Source organism: Somniosus microcephalus, unplaced genomic scaffold, assembly GCF_052327205.1.
Source record: "Somniosus microcephalus isolate GS21.2 unplaced genomic scaffold, FLI_Smic_1.0 scaffold2, whole genome shotgun sequence".
Classification (NCBI taxonomy): domain Eukaryota; kingdom Metazoa; phylum Chordata; class Chondrichthyes; order Squaliformes; family Somniosidae; genus Somniosus; species Somniosus microcephalus.
The window spans coordinates 3,726,226-3,740,178 of record NW_028225189.1 but is presented as its reverse complement, the minus strand read 5'-3'; the positions used below and the strand labels follow the sequence as shown (position 1 = coordinate 3,740,178).

General features: G+C 47.2%; 1 pseudogene; it reads left to right on the top strand.

Moving 5' to 3' along the window:
• The window catches only part of LOC147084109 (uncharacterized), a 36,431-nt pseudogene extending 23,063 nt beyond the window's left edge, over nucleotides 1-13,368 (top strand).
• Nucleotides 13,369-13,953: the final 585 nt, after the last annotated feature.

Here is a 13,953-nt window from a genome sequence, read left to right as displayed (position 1 = left end):
GGAGGTTCTGTCAAAGTTCTGGTCCAGTTGCAGATGTATAAAGTTCCTTTCCTTCTCCCCCTCCCACACCCACCTCTCTCTCTCTCCTCCCATGGAGGCCAGAGTCTTGTGTAGGCCCAGACCAGGTGACGGATCCCCTTCCCTGAAGGACATCAGTGAACCAGTTGGGTTTTCATGTCAATCCGGCAGCTTTCATGATCACTTCTTTCTAGTTCCGGCCCCACAATTGACCAGATTCTTTGAGCTCAATTTCACAACCTGCCTTTGTTTTCTTGTGGGTTGTCTCTCACGCTCCCTGTTTTAAATTAATTTTACAGGGCACTGGAAGGGGAGGATTTGCAGATGGTAAGCTCAAACCAAACATCACTTCAAGATCTGACAGAGTCACTCGACTCATCGGATCTGAATATCATCGGCCTCTGAACATGGAAGCAAAAAGCGCCGTTCACAGCGGGGAGAAACCGTACACGTGTTCTGTGTGTGGACGAGGCTTCAGCCAACCCTCTGGCCTATCGAGACACAAGCGCATTCACACCGGGGAGAGGCCGTTCACCTGCTCTGAGTGTGGGAAGGGATTCACTCAGTCATCCACCCTGCTGACACACCAGCGAGTTCACACTGGGGAGAGGCCGTTCACCTGCTCTGAGTGTGGGAAGGGATTCACTGAGTCATCCAACCTGCTGAATCACCAGCGAGTTCACACTGATGAGAGACCTTTTAACTGCTCGGACTGTGGGAAGTGCTTTAAAAGTTCCAGGGAACTGACATGCCATCAATGTGTTCACACTGACGAGAGACCGTTCAGGTGCTCTCACTGCGGGACTGGGTTTAGGCAGTCACCTGACCTCACTATACACTTGCGCACTCACACTGGGGAGAGGCTGTTCACCTGCTCCGTGTGTGGGAAGGGATTCACTCGCTCATCCCACCTGCTGAGACACCAGCGAGCTCACACTGATGAGAGACCTTTCAGGTGCTCTCACTGTGGGACTGGGTTCAGGCGATCATCTGACCTCACTGTACACCAGCGCACTCACACTGGGGAGAGGCCGTTCACCTGCTCCATGTGTGGGAAGGGATTCACTCGCTCATCCCACCTGCTGAGACACCAGCGAGCTCACACTGATGAGAGACCTTTCAGGTGCTCTCACTGTGGGACTGGGTTCAGGCGATCATCTGACCTCACTGTACACCAGCGCACTCACACTGGGGAGAGGCCGTTCACCTGCTCCATGTGTGGGGAGGGATTCACTCAGTCATCCAACCTGCTGAGACACCAGTGAGTTCACAAGTGACTGCAGGGGTTGGATTCTGCTGTTATTGCTGCTGTTAATCACATCCAGGACTGAAACCATGTTCATTCTGACAGTTGGGGTTTGTTTCTGCTGATGTTAATAACTCCTGTAACTGGGCTGGAGTTTAATATTCTGGATAGATGTCAAATAACCCAGCTTTGCTTTAAACACATTGCTGTAGATTTTTGTCTTTCCCACCTGAGTGTTTAGCATCACCTGGCTGGAGCTCAGAAAGGACAATCTGGGGGAGGATCGTACAGCGGGAACAACTCCAGCCTGGACACAGTCCTTCAGGGCCACACTGAGAGGGGCAACCGGCACTTTGGTCTTTCTTGTCTCTCTTCACTGACAGCAAAGTTGCCGTGCGGGTTAATCTCGAGGCGTGTGAGAAACGTATCCCAGCCGCTCTCTGCCATGGTTCAGAGCTCCTAGGCATGGAACAGAAGGCTCCTTTAGGAATGTACTCAGTGCTTTCTTTTTAATGGCCTTATTAACCTGTTTCGCTACTTTTAGTGATTTGTGTATCTGTATCCCTGGATCCCTCCGCTCCTCCAGCCCATTTAAATTATTAGGGAGAAATTCAGTGGTGCCGCCTTTGGGTCGCTAACGTCGCCGGGGCTAATTTTAGCCCCCTGAAAAAGTTAGCGCCCCTGTGCATTAAATTCAGTGGTAGCGCCCCAGGCAGGAGGCGGGGTGCTGCTGGAAGCACTCCCCTCCCTCTTGGGGCGCAACCAGTGAATCCCGCGGCACTTCGTGCAACAGCACCACACCCGTCGGCACATAGAAACATAGAAACATAGAAGATAGGAGCAGGAGTAGGCCATTCGGCCCTTTGAGCCTGCTCCGCCATTCAATGAGATCATGGCTGATCATCCAAACTCAGTACCCTGTCCCTGCCTTCTCCCCATATCCCCTGATCCCTTTAGCTTTAAGAAATATATCCAACTCTTTCTTGAATATATTTAATGAACTGGCCTCCACCGCCCTCTGGCAAAGAATTCCACAGGTTCACCACTCTCTGGGTGAAGAAATTCCTCCTCATTTCAGTCCTAAATGTCCTACCCCTTATCCTTAGACTATGACCCCTGGTTCTGGACTCCCCGACCATCGGGAACATCCTTCCAGCATCTTGCCTGTCCAGGCCTGACAGAATTTTATAGGTTTCGATGAGATCCCCTCTTAATCTTCTAAACTCCAGTGAGTATAAGCCCAATCGACACAATCTCTCCTCATACATCATTCCTGCCATCCCAGGTATCAGCCTGGTGAATCTTCGTTGCACTCCTTCCATGGCAAGAACATCCTTCCTCAGATAAGGTGACCAAAACTGCACACAATACTCAAGGTGCAGTCTCACCAAGGCCCTGTAAAACTGTAGCAAGACATCCTTGTTCCTGTACTCAAACCCTCTTGCTATGAAGGCCAACATACCATTGGCCTTCTTAACCGCCTGCTGCACCTGCATGTTTACCTTCAGCGACTGGTGCACAAGAACACCCAGGTCTCTTTGCACTTCCCCTTCTCCCAATCTATTGCCATTCAAATAATAATCTGCCTTCCTGTTTTTGCCTCCAAAGTGGAAAACCTCACATTTATCCACATTATAGTGCATTTGCCATGTTTCTGCCCAATCACCTAACCTGTCCAAATCGTACTGGAGTTTCATGACATCCTCCTCACAGCATACCCTCCCACCCAGCTTTGTGTTGTCTGCAAATTTGGAGATATTACATCCAATTCCCTCGTCTAGATCATTAATATATATTGTGAACAGCTGGGGTCCTAGGACCGATCCTTGCGGTACCCCACTAGTCACTGCCTGCCACTCGGAAAACGACCCGTTTATTCCAACTCTTTGCTTTCTGTCCGCGAACCAGTTCTCTATCCAAGTCAATACCTTGCCCCCAATCCCACGTGCCTTAATTTTGCACACTAATCTCTTATGCGGGACCTTATCGAAAGCCTTCTGAAAGTCCAAATACACCACATCCACTGGTTCTCCCTTATCTATTTTACCAGTTACATCCTCAAAAAATTCCAGTAGATTAGTCAAGCATGATTTACCTTTTGTAAATCTATGTTGACTTTGTCCAATCCTGTCACTGCTTTCCAAGTGCTCTGCTATTACATCTTTTATAATGGACTCTAGCATTTTCCCCACTACCGATGTCAGGCTTACCGGTCTATAATTCCCCGCTTTTTCTCTGCCACCTTTTTTGAATAGTGGGGTAACATTAGCTACCCTCCAATCCATGGGTACAGTTCCAGAGTCTATTGAGTTCTGGAAGATGACCAGCAATGCATCTACTATTTCTAGGGCCACTTCCTTAAGTACCTTGGGATGTAGATTATCAGGCCCTGGGGATTTATCGGCCTTCAGTCCCATCAATTTTCCTAACACCATTTCCCTACAAATACTGATTTCTTTCAGTTCCACCCTTTCGTCAGACCCTATGTTCCCCGGTATTTCAGGGAGGTTTTTTGTGTCCTCCTTTGTGAAGGCAGAACCAAAATATGTATTTAGTTGGTTGCCATTTCTTTGTTCCCCATTATTAATTGCCCCGATTCTGACTGCAAGGGACCTACGTTGACTTCACCAATCTTTTCCTCTTCACATATCTATAAAAGCTTTTACATTCAGTTTTTATGTTACCTGCAAGCTTACCCTCATATTCTATGACTCTCATAGCATCATAGCAGACCTCTCTCCCTGATTAAAGGGGAGGGGCTTAGCACTGCACACACCGGGGCCCTGCTGGACCACCGGGGAGCGGGGTGTCGGATCAAGAGGAATGACAGGCTGAGCGATCGCAGCCGACACCCCGAAGAAGAAAGGGGAAGTGGGCAGGTGGTGGCAGTCGGCCAAAATAAAACGTTGCCACCCGACGCCTGCCCTTTAAGTGGCGCCACCGCGGCTGCAGGAATGACCTCTGACCCTGTCGGACATATTGTCTGGCGATAGGTCAGGGGGCGCAACCCAAGGTTGCAGCCGGGGCACTGCGCATGGTGATGACGTAATTGCCGGTGGTGCAGTGCCGCGGGGCGCTACCGGTTACTGCCGCTGTTAACCTCCCGCTGAATATCACAGGAGGCACAAAGCAACCCAATTTCACCCTCTTGTCCAAATAGTGAGTGGCCTCCTTATTCTTCCCACCAAAACACTCCACCTCACGCTGATCTATAGTGAAATTCATTAACACACCACCTCACACTGATCTATAGTGACATTCATTAACACACCACCTCACACTGATCTGTAGTGAAATTCATTAACACACCACCTCAAACTGGTCTATAGTGAAATTCATTAACACGCCACCTCACACTGATCTATAGTGACATTCATTAACACACCACCTCACACTGATCCATAGTGAAATTCATTAACACCACCTCACACTGATCTATAGTGAAATTCATTAACACACCACCTCACACTGATCTATAGTGAAATTCATTAACACCACCTCACACTGATCTATAGTGAAATTCATTAACACACCACCACAAACTGATCTATAGCGAAATTCATTAACACACCACCTCACACTGATCTACAGTGAAATTCATTAACACACCACCTCACACTGAACTATAGTGAAATTCATTAGCACACCACCTCACACTGATCTACAGTGAAATTCATTAACACACCACCTCACACTGATCTATAGTGAAATTCATTAACACACCACTTCACACTGATCTATAGTGAAATTCATTAACACACTGATCTATAGTGAAATACATTAACACACCGCCTCACACTGATCTATAGTGAAATTCATTAACACACCACCTCACACTGATCTATAGTGAAATTCATTAACACACCGCCTCACACTGATCTATAGTGAAATTCATCAACACACCACCTCATGCTGATCTATAGTGAAATTCATTAACACACCACCTCACACTGATCTATGGTGAAATTCATTAACACACCGCCTCACACTGATCTATGGTGAAATTCATTAACACACCGCCTCACACTGATCTATAGTGAAATTCATTAACACACCACCTCACACTGATCTATAGTGAAATTCATTAACACACCGCCTCACACTGATCTATAGTGAAATTCATTAACACACCACCTCACACTGATCTATAGTGAAATACATTAACACACCGCCTCACACTGATCTATAGTGAAATTCATTAACACACCACCTCACACTGACGTACAGTGAAATTCATTAACACACCACCTCACACTGATCTATAGTGAAATTCATTAACACACCACCTCACACTGATATATACTGAAATTCATTAACACATCACCTCACTGATCTACAGTGAAATTCATTAACACACCACCTCACGCTGATCTATACTGAAATTCATTAACACACCACCTCACACTGACCTACAGTGAAATTCATTAACACACCACCTCACACTGATCTATAGTGAAATTCATTAACACACCACCTCACACTGATCTATAGTGAAATTCATTAACACACCACCTCACACTGATCTATAGTGAAATTCATTAACACGCCACCTCACACTGATCTATAGTGAAATTCATTAACATGCCACCTCACACTGATCTACAGTGAAATTCATTAACACACCACCTCACACTGATCTATAGTGAAATTCATTAACACACCACCTTACACTGATCTATAGTGAAATTCATTAACACATCACCTCACTGATCTATAGTGAAATTCATTAACACACCACCTCTCACTGATGTAGTGAAATTCATTAACACACCACCTCACACTGACCTTCAATGAAATTCTTTAACACACCACCTCACACTGATCTATAGTGAAATTCATTAACACACCACCTCACACTGATCTATAGTGAAATTCATTAACACATCACCTCACACTGATCTATCGTGAAATTCATTAACACACCACCTCACACGGATCTATAGTGAAATTCATTAACACACCACCTCACACTGATCTATACTAAAATTCATTAACACATCACCTCACACTGATCTACAGTGAAATGCATTTGCCAACTACATACCCATTCTGAAATTTATTAAAGTCTTCTTGCATTTTGTCTTCCTCAGTATTAATTGTACTTCTGATTCCCGAGTCCAAATCATTTATGAACCACAGTGGTCCCAGCACCAATCCCTGTGGTACACCACTTCCCACCTTTTGCCAGTCTGAGTAGCTACTCCCAACCCCTACTCTCGGTTTTCTGTTCTGTAACCAGCTTGTTATCCATAAACAGTATGTAAGATCGACAAGATGACGAAGGTCAGGCCGTGTGGAGTGAATCCCTCCATGGCCTCGCCCCTCCCTATTTCTGTAATTTCTTTCAGCCCCACACCTCCTGAGATATCTGCGCTCCTCTATTTCCGGCCTCTTGAGCATCCCCAATTTAATCACTCCACCATTGGTGACCGTGCCTTCAGTTGCCTGGGCCCGAAGCTCTGGAATTCCTTCCCTAAACCTCTCTGCCTCTCTACCTCTCTCTCCTTCTTTAAGATGCTCCTTAAAACCTACTTCTTTTACCAAGCTTTTGGTCATCTGCCCTAATATCTTCTTATGTGGCTCGGTGTCAAATTTTGTTTTATAACGATCCTGTGAGGAGCCTTGGGATGTTTTACTACATTAAAGGCGCTTTATAAATACAAGTGGTTGTTGTTGTTTTGTGAAACTAATAATAAATTCCCCAGAGGGAAAAAAAACTTGTACTTTTACTCCCAAATATTAGAAAGTTTGTTCTACAGAAGCACAAGGTTTATCTGCTTTTATTGATGAATTTAAAAAGTCTGTATTGCAATCTGAGCCCGTGGGTTGTGAGCCAAAGAGCCTTGTGTCCAATGAGGGGAATAAAGGCCCACAGCCTCCCCTGGCACCAGGCCCTGAACAAGGGACTGGAGAAACTCGCTGCCCTGCGGATCTGACAATCAGCCGGCGCAAGTTCTGCCCCTCAGGCTCCCCGATTGGTTGGAGGACCCGCCGCTGGCTCGTTGCTCCAGCCCCACCCCACTCGCTCCCTATTGGTCGGAAGCTCCCGTCAATCAGCCCCTGGGCCCGGGTCACGTGTCCCTCACCGCCTTTACAAAGAAAGCCCTGTGCGGTCGCCGGGCGGAGCTGCTGGTCGGCGGGAGCGGGGTTGGGAGATTAATAAACTGCAGGTAGGCCATGCCGCAGGGTTTATAAAGTTGGAGAACGGCCTCAGGCCCGAATGAGATCCAGCAGCCCGGTCTATGTTCCACCGGACGGCAGCTGTGAGGCTTTTTCTCGGTTACAGGCCCGGGTTACGCGCCGCCATCTTCTATTCTTCTGAGGCGGTCACTGGGACTGAGGATCTGGGCGTCGCTGGATGGCCCAGCATTAATTTTTTTACTGTTTTAACAATGGGGCCGCACTTGGGCGTTTGCTGCCCGCGTCCCCACGGGTTTATTTTTAAAAATTTAATATTTGAGCATTTTTACAGTAAATGACGTTTACAGACCTCGGGTTCAGCTCTTTGTACAAAGTCACAAGCCATCATTCCCCACAAGGCAGGGGTCCCAGTCTCTTTAAGTTAATGATGTGATCTCCAAGCTTCTTGGTCATCTTTACTTGTTCATCCAGATAGCGGGTCGCCAGGAATTCACACAGATGAGGGTCGGCGCTCCCAGTGGAGAGTTTGTGCAGATCCGGCAGACTCTGGTTGACATTCTTCTCCATCCACAGAGCTCTCTGCATCACCGAGCGGAGCCTCCCGCTCTCCCGGACGAACAAGTGGACTGTAAAGAAGATTAAAAAAACACTGGATTAATTTTTAAAACTTATTAAATTAAATTAAAATCACATTGGCCGGGGTGATGATGCACTCCAGTCCCCGTGGCGCCCACCGGTCTCCCTAGTTTCCCAATGAGCAGGTGGTGGTGAGCCGCCTTCTTGAACCGCTGCAGTCCGTGTGGTGAAGGTTGTTCGGGACGGAGTTCCAGGATTGTGACCCAGTGACAATGAAGGAATGATGATATATGTCCAAGTCAGGGTGGTGTGTGACTTGCAGATGATGGTGTTCCCATGCACCTGCTGCACTTTTCCTTCTAGGCGGTAGAAGTCGTGGGATAGGTAGGGTGGCCGGTTCCCTTCCATAAGAACACAAGAATTAGGAGCAGGAGTAGACCATATGGCCCTCAAGCCTGCTCCACCATTCAATAAGATCATGGCTGATCTTCGACCTCAACTTGACTTTCCCGCCCGATCCCCATACCCCTGTGGGACATTAGTGAACCAGTTGGGATTTTAATGACAATGCAGCAGCTTTCATCGTTACTTTTTTCCTGGTACCAGCCCAACAAATTCCCAGATTTATTGAGCTCAATTTCACAACCTGTCTTTGTGTTTTTGTGTGTTCTCTCTCACGCTCCCTTTTTCTTGTTTTATATTCATTTTACAGGGTATTAGAAGGGGAGGATTTGTAGACAGGATATTTAACTCAAACATCAAGATCTGACAGAGTCACTCAATTCAGCAGGACCTGAATATCATCAGACATAACATGAAAGCAAAAAGCACCATTCACAGCAGGGAGAAACCGTACATGTGTTCTGTGTGTGGACGAGGATTCAGTCGATCCTCTGGCCTGGCGAAACACAAGCGCAGTCACACCGAGGAGAAACTGTGGAAATGTAGGGACTGTGGGAAAGGATTTGATGACCCGTATCAGCTGGAAACCCATCGGCGCAGTCACACCGGGAAGAGACCATTCACCTGCTCTGAGTGTGGGAATGGATTCACTCAGTCAAGTGACCTGCTGACACACCAGCGAATTCACACTGGGGAGAGGCCGTTCAGCTGCTCCGTGTGTGGGAAGGGACTCACTCAGTCATCCCAGCTACTGAGACACCAACTTGTTCACACAAACATGAGACCTTTTAAATGTTCTGACTGTGAGAAAAGCTTTAAAAGCAAACGGGATCTGCTGACACACCAGCGAATTCATTCTGGGGAGAGGCCGTTCACCTGTTCTGACTGTAGAAAAGGATTCACGAATTGAACCACCTTTCTGACACACCAGCGAGTTCACACTGGGGAGAGGTCATTCACCTGCTCAGTGTGTGGGAAGGGATTCATAAATTCATCCCACCTACTGACACACCAGCGAGTTCACACCGGGGAGAGGCTGTTCACCTGCTCAGTGTGTGGTAAGGGACTCACTCAGAACTGCAGCCAGCTGGCATACCAACGAGTTCACTCTGGGGAGAGGCCATTCACCTGCTCAGTGTGTGGGAAGGGATTCACTCAGAGCTCCATCCTGCTGAGACACCAGCGCACTCACACTGGGGAGAGGCTATCACCTGTTCCGAGTTTGGGAAGGGATTCAGTCGGTCATACAACCTGCTGACACATCAGCAAGTTCACAAGTGACTGCAGGGGTTGGATTCTGCTGTTATTGCTGCTGTTAATCACATCCAGGACTGAACCATGTTCATTCTGACAGTTGGGTTCACTCCTGCTGTGGAACTCCACCACTGACCCTGCTGAAGGTTGTAGGCTCAGGGAGTGGGGCCTCCAGGAGTGGACGGTAAGAAAGCTGGGTTTCGGTATCCTAACAAATATATGGCGAGGAACCAGAGGAATCCTTACTAAGGAAATGACTGGGGTTTTGCCAGCCAGCGTAGGTCTAGGGGTGAATGAATCCTGACTCCCTGAACTGTCTTACATTGAACCCAGTTCAGAGCAAGATGAATTCAGTTTACAGGAGAATAGAGAGAAATATCACCCACAGTTGAGGGAGACAAAAGCAGCCAATAGAGAAGCTCAGAGATCTTTGGAAAAGAAGATGGTGCTCAATTGTGGTAAAAATGGCAAAATCTTTCCCAGCTCCGTCAGGAGGCAGAATCCCGTTAAAGATGGTTTTGGGCAGGGGTGGGCAATGATTTGGGCTGGAGGGCCACTGAACAAGTTGTGGTGAGCTGTTGAGGGCCGCACACCAATGTTGCCCCTAAGGTGCGCGGTTGCACGGTGGCGCAGCAATGGCAAGGCTCTGTGCAGGCCGCTCACCAGCTCCTGCCGCTGGGAGAGAAACCACGCAGCATATTTAAAGGGACCGTGCACGTTGGTGAGAGCAAAGTGTTCAATTGGTGAATCGGAAACAGTCCGACTCTTAATGTTGAGCATCGCACCACTTCTACCCTCCCAATAATTTATCAACATAAATTCAGATAGTCATCAGATACTATCTTAAATACACAGAATGTGGTGTAAGATAGTAAAATCTGCCGTTACTAAATGAATGAAATGAGTGCTCGATCGATCGATGGAGTATATGTTGGACTGAAAGTCCACGTGGCTGTTTGGCCGAGTGGCTCGAGTCTTTTGAAGTACAAGTAGCTCTTTGTGGACACTGTTTCTGCTTCAAAAAACTGAAGAAATCAGAAGTCATTAACGGAGATGGGCACAGCATGCCAGCTCAACAAATGGCACCAAAGAATGGTGGGATGTGGGTTTATGCCCATTCTCCCTCACACTGCAAATCCTTAATCTCCACTGGACTGTCGGGAAGAAAGAGGGGGTCAACAGAAAGTGAGCGTGTCCCCACAAGGAAGTCCATTTGGAGGATGAGACCCCATGGGTCACAGTAGAATGGCAGGGTCAAAGCAAGCTGCCTACCTGTTCCCTCAGCTGAGAATGCTTTGGTTGTGTGCAGGGACCTAAAGAGAAAAAAACACACAACAAAAAATAAAAGGCAAAAGAAAATTCAAAGGGTTTGCTTAAAGTAAGAAAATACTATATTTGTAAAATAACTGCAGGTAGTTCTTTGGCTAAACTCTTACTTAGTCAAACAATCATATTCCAATAAGTGATATTGCAGCTTGCTGTTGATGATAAGTAGAGATGTACTTTGTAGATAAATAGTGTACGAGTTTAGAAAGCAGAAAGTTTCCCATTTGGGGATTTGTGTTGCTGCGGAACTGCTCAGGCTGTTTCCATAGTTATTTTATGGTCCTTTTGGCCATTTTTAGTAGTTGTCCTTCTAGTTCAGATGTACTGGGGGTAATTTGAACCTCCCCCACCTGACGGGATTGAATTTCCTGCCCGTTTTACACCTTCCCTGATTTTGCTCTCCAATGATTTCAGTTGAAAGTGAAATCGGGCGGGGTGAAAAACAAGCGGCCGATCTGATCGCATTAGTTTCCCGTCGGGTGCATGAGATTAAAATCACTCCCTGCTATTTCCAAACACAACCCAAGCAAATTTCTCCTGACAATAGTTTGGTTCTGATCCTTAATAATGTTCCAGCTACTCTTATCACCACAATTGCTTTAATTCTGACATTTGGCCTGTGATCTGACAGCAAAGCAGTGATCTCTTCACATGCAGTGAGCAAATGGGAACAAACTGGAGGTCCATTGTGCAGGAAGAAACCCAGACACGTGACGACCTTTTCTCTCATTTGAAGATGTGCATGGCTGAAGAGGATAAGACAGCTTGTAATGTGAAGGACAATCCAGTGTCAGGCAGTGTGCTTGGAGATGTCCAAATATTTACCATTATCCAGTCTGGTCCTCCGCATTGAAAACTCTTGGAACATCTCGGATTTGTGAAACATTGAGGTTGATTTTTTTGGAAATATCAAATTCAGCTCTGATTTGCAAACCTTTATTATCGCAATGCTCTTGCCATTGAGATGCATCATTCAGCTGAATAAGGTAGATTTGATATTTTCAATAAATACGGGGTTCAGTTTCATATTTCCAACAAGGATTGGCTTCCCAAGTCCATTAAACACCACAGATCAGATCATTCAGTCAGGCTCATTTTCAAAGAAAGGCTCAATTGCAACTGGCACATGGGCAAGAATGGAATGTCGATCCTTCTCTTGCAGCTGATCGGGGATCTTGGATGTGTTTGATGTTGCTGAGATTGCTGAGCTTAGACTTCTTGGGGCTGATTTTCACTCTGGGTGGACATCGGGTGAGCGGTGCAATGGTGCTGCCTGTCCAATGTCCTTGGTGAGAGGACCCAGCCATTTTGCTGGCCGGGCCTCATCTGTGCAATATCCAGCTCCAACCGCTAAACCAGGGCTGTCAGGGAGCTTGCAGATTGGAGGGCAGGGGTGGGTGAAACTGGAAATCTGGCGGCTCCTCCATGGAACAGAGCCAGACACATTGATGCAGCAAATGGCAGATTCCATTTTCCTGCCTCTGTTTGTGGTTGTGACTCCCCTGCTGCCTCGGAGACAATGACCCGCCTCCTGGCATTACGTGGGCTGGGGTCAGGCTGGGGTCGGGTGCGGCGTATGTTCGGCCTTGAAGCCAGGCCTTGGCGGGCTGGATTGAATCTATTGGCTGGCTAGAACTGGCCCATGGGCCGTATTTTGCCACCGCTGTCCTTGCCCGTATCATCAACAGCTCAACAGAGTCAGGGATTGTTCCCTGAGATTGGAAGGCAGCTCATGGAGTTCCCATCAGAGCCGGGGAACTACAGGCCCATCAGTGTGACCTCCACCACAGGGAAGATGCTTGAAGGGAATCCTAAGAGATGCTGTTTCTGATCACTGCAGAGGAGAAGGGGCAATTAGAGAGACTCACACCGCTTCTGGAAAGGATGGCCTCGACCAACAAACCAGCTTGAGTTTTTTGAAGAAATGTAACCCTTTTACACCGATATTATTCTGGTGAATCTGCGCCACAACCATCTTCCTGAGGTGCGGTGCCCAGATCTGAACGCAATACTCCAGATGGGTTCTAACCAGAGCTCTGTACAGCTCCCACCTGCTGAGACACCAGCGAGCTCACACTGGGGAGAGTCCATTCACCTGCTCCGTGCGTGGGAAGGGATTCACTCACTCATCCAACCTGTTCACTCACGAGCGAGTTCACACCGGGGAGAGGCCGTTCACCTGCTCCGTGTGTGGGAAGGGATTCACTCACTCATCCAACCTGCTGAGACACCAGCGAGTTCATACTGGGGAGAGGTCGTTCACCTGCTCCGTGTGTGGGACAGGATTCACTCGTTGATCCAACCTGCTGAGACACCAGCAAGTTCACAAGTGACTGCAGGGGTTGGATTCTGCTGTTATTGCTGCTGTTAAACACATCCAGAACTGAACCATGTTCATTCTGACAGTTGGAGTTTGTTTCTGCTGATGTCAATAACACCTCTAATTGGGCTGGAGTTAAATATTCTGGAAATAAGTCAAATAAATCTGCTTTGTTCCAAACACACTTTGTATTGAGTCCTTGACGTCTCTAAGATAAAAGGAGACTAATTGATTTCCTGTTACTGACTGTTCCATTCTGGGCCTTTTCTCCTTTGTTAAAGAAAGACTTGTATTCATAAAGCACCTTTCACAACTTCAGGACATCCCAAAGCACTTTACAGCCAATGAAGTACTTTTGAAGAGCAGTCACTGTTGTAATGTAGGAAATGCAGCAGCCAATTTGCGCACAGCAAGGTCCCACAAACAGCTCTGTGATAATGACCAGATGATCTGTTTTAGTGACGTTGGTTCAGGGAGAAATGTTGGCCAGGACTCCAGGGAGAACTCCCCTGCTCTTCGGATTAACATCATGGGATCTTTTATAAAAACAGAAAATGCTGGAAATACTCAGCGGGTCAGGCAGCATCTGTGGGGAGAGAAACAGAGATAACGTTTCAGGTCGATGACCCCAGTTCTGATGAAAGGTCATCGACCTGAAACGTTATCTCTG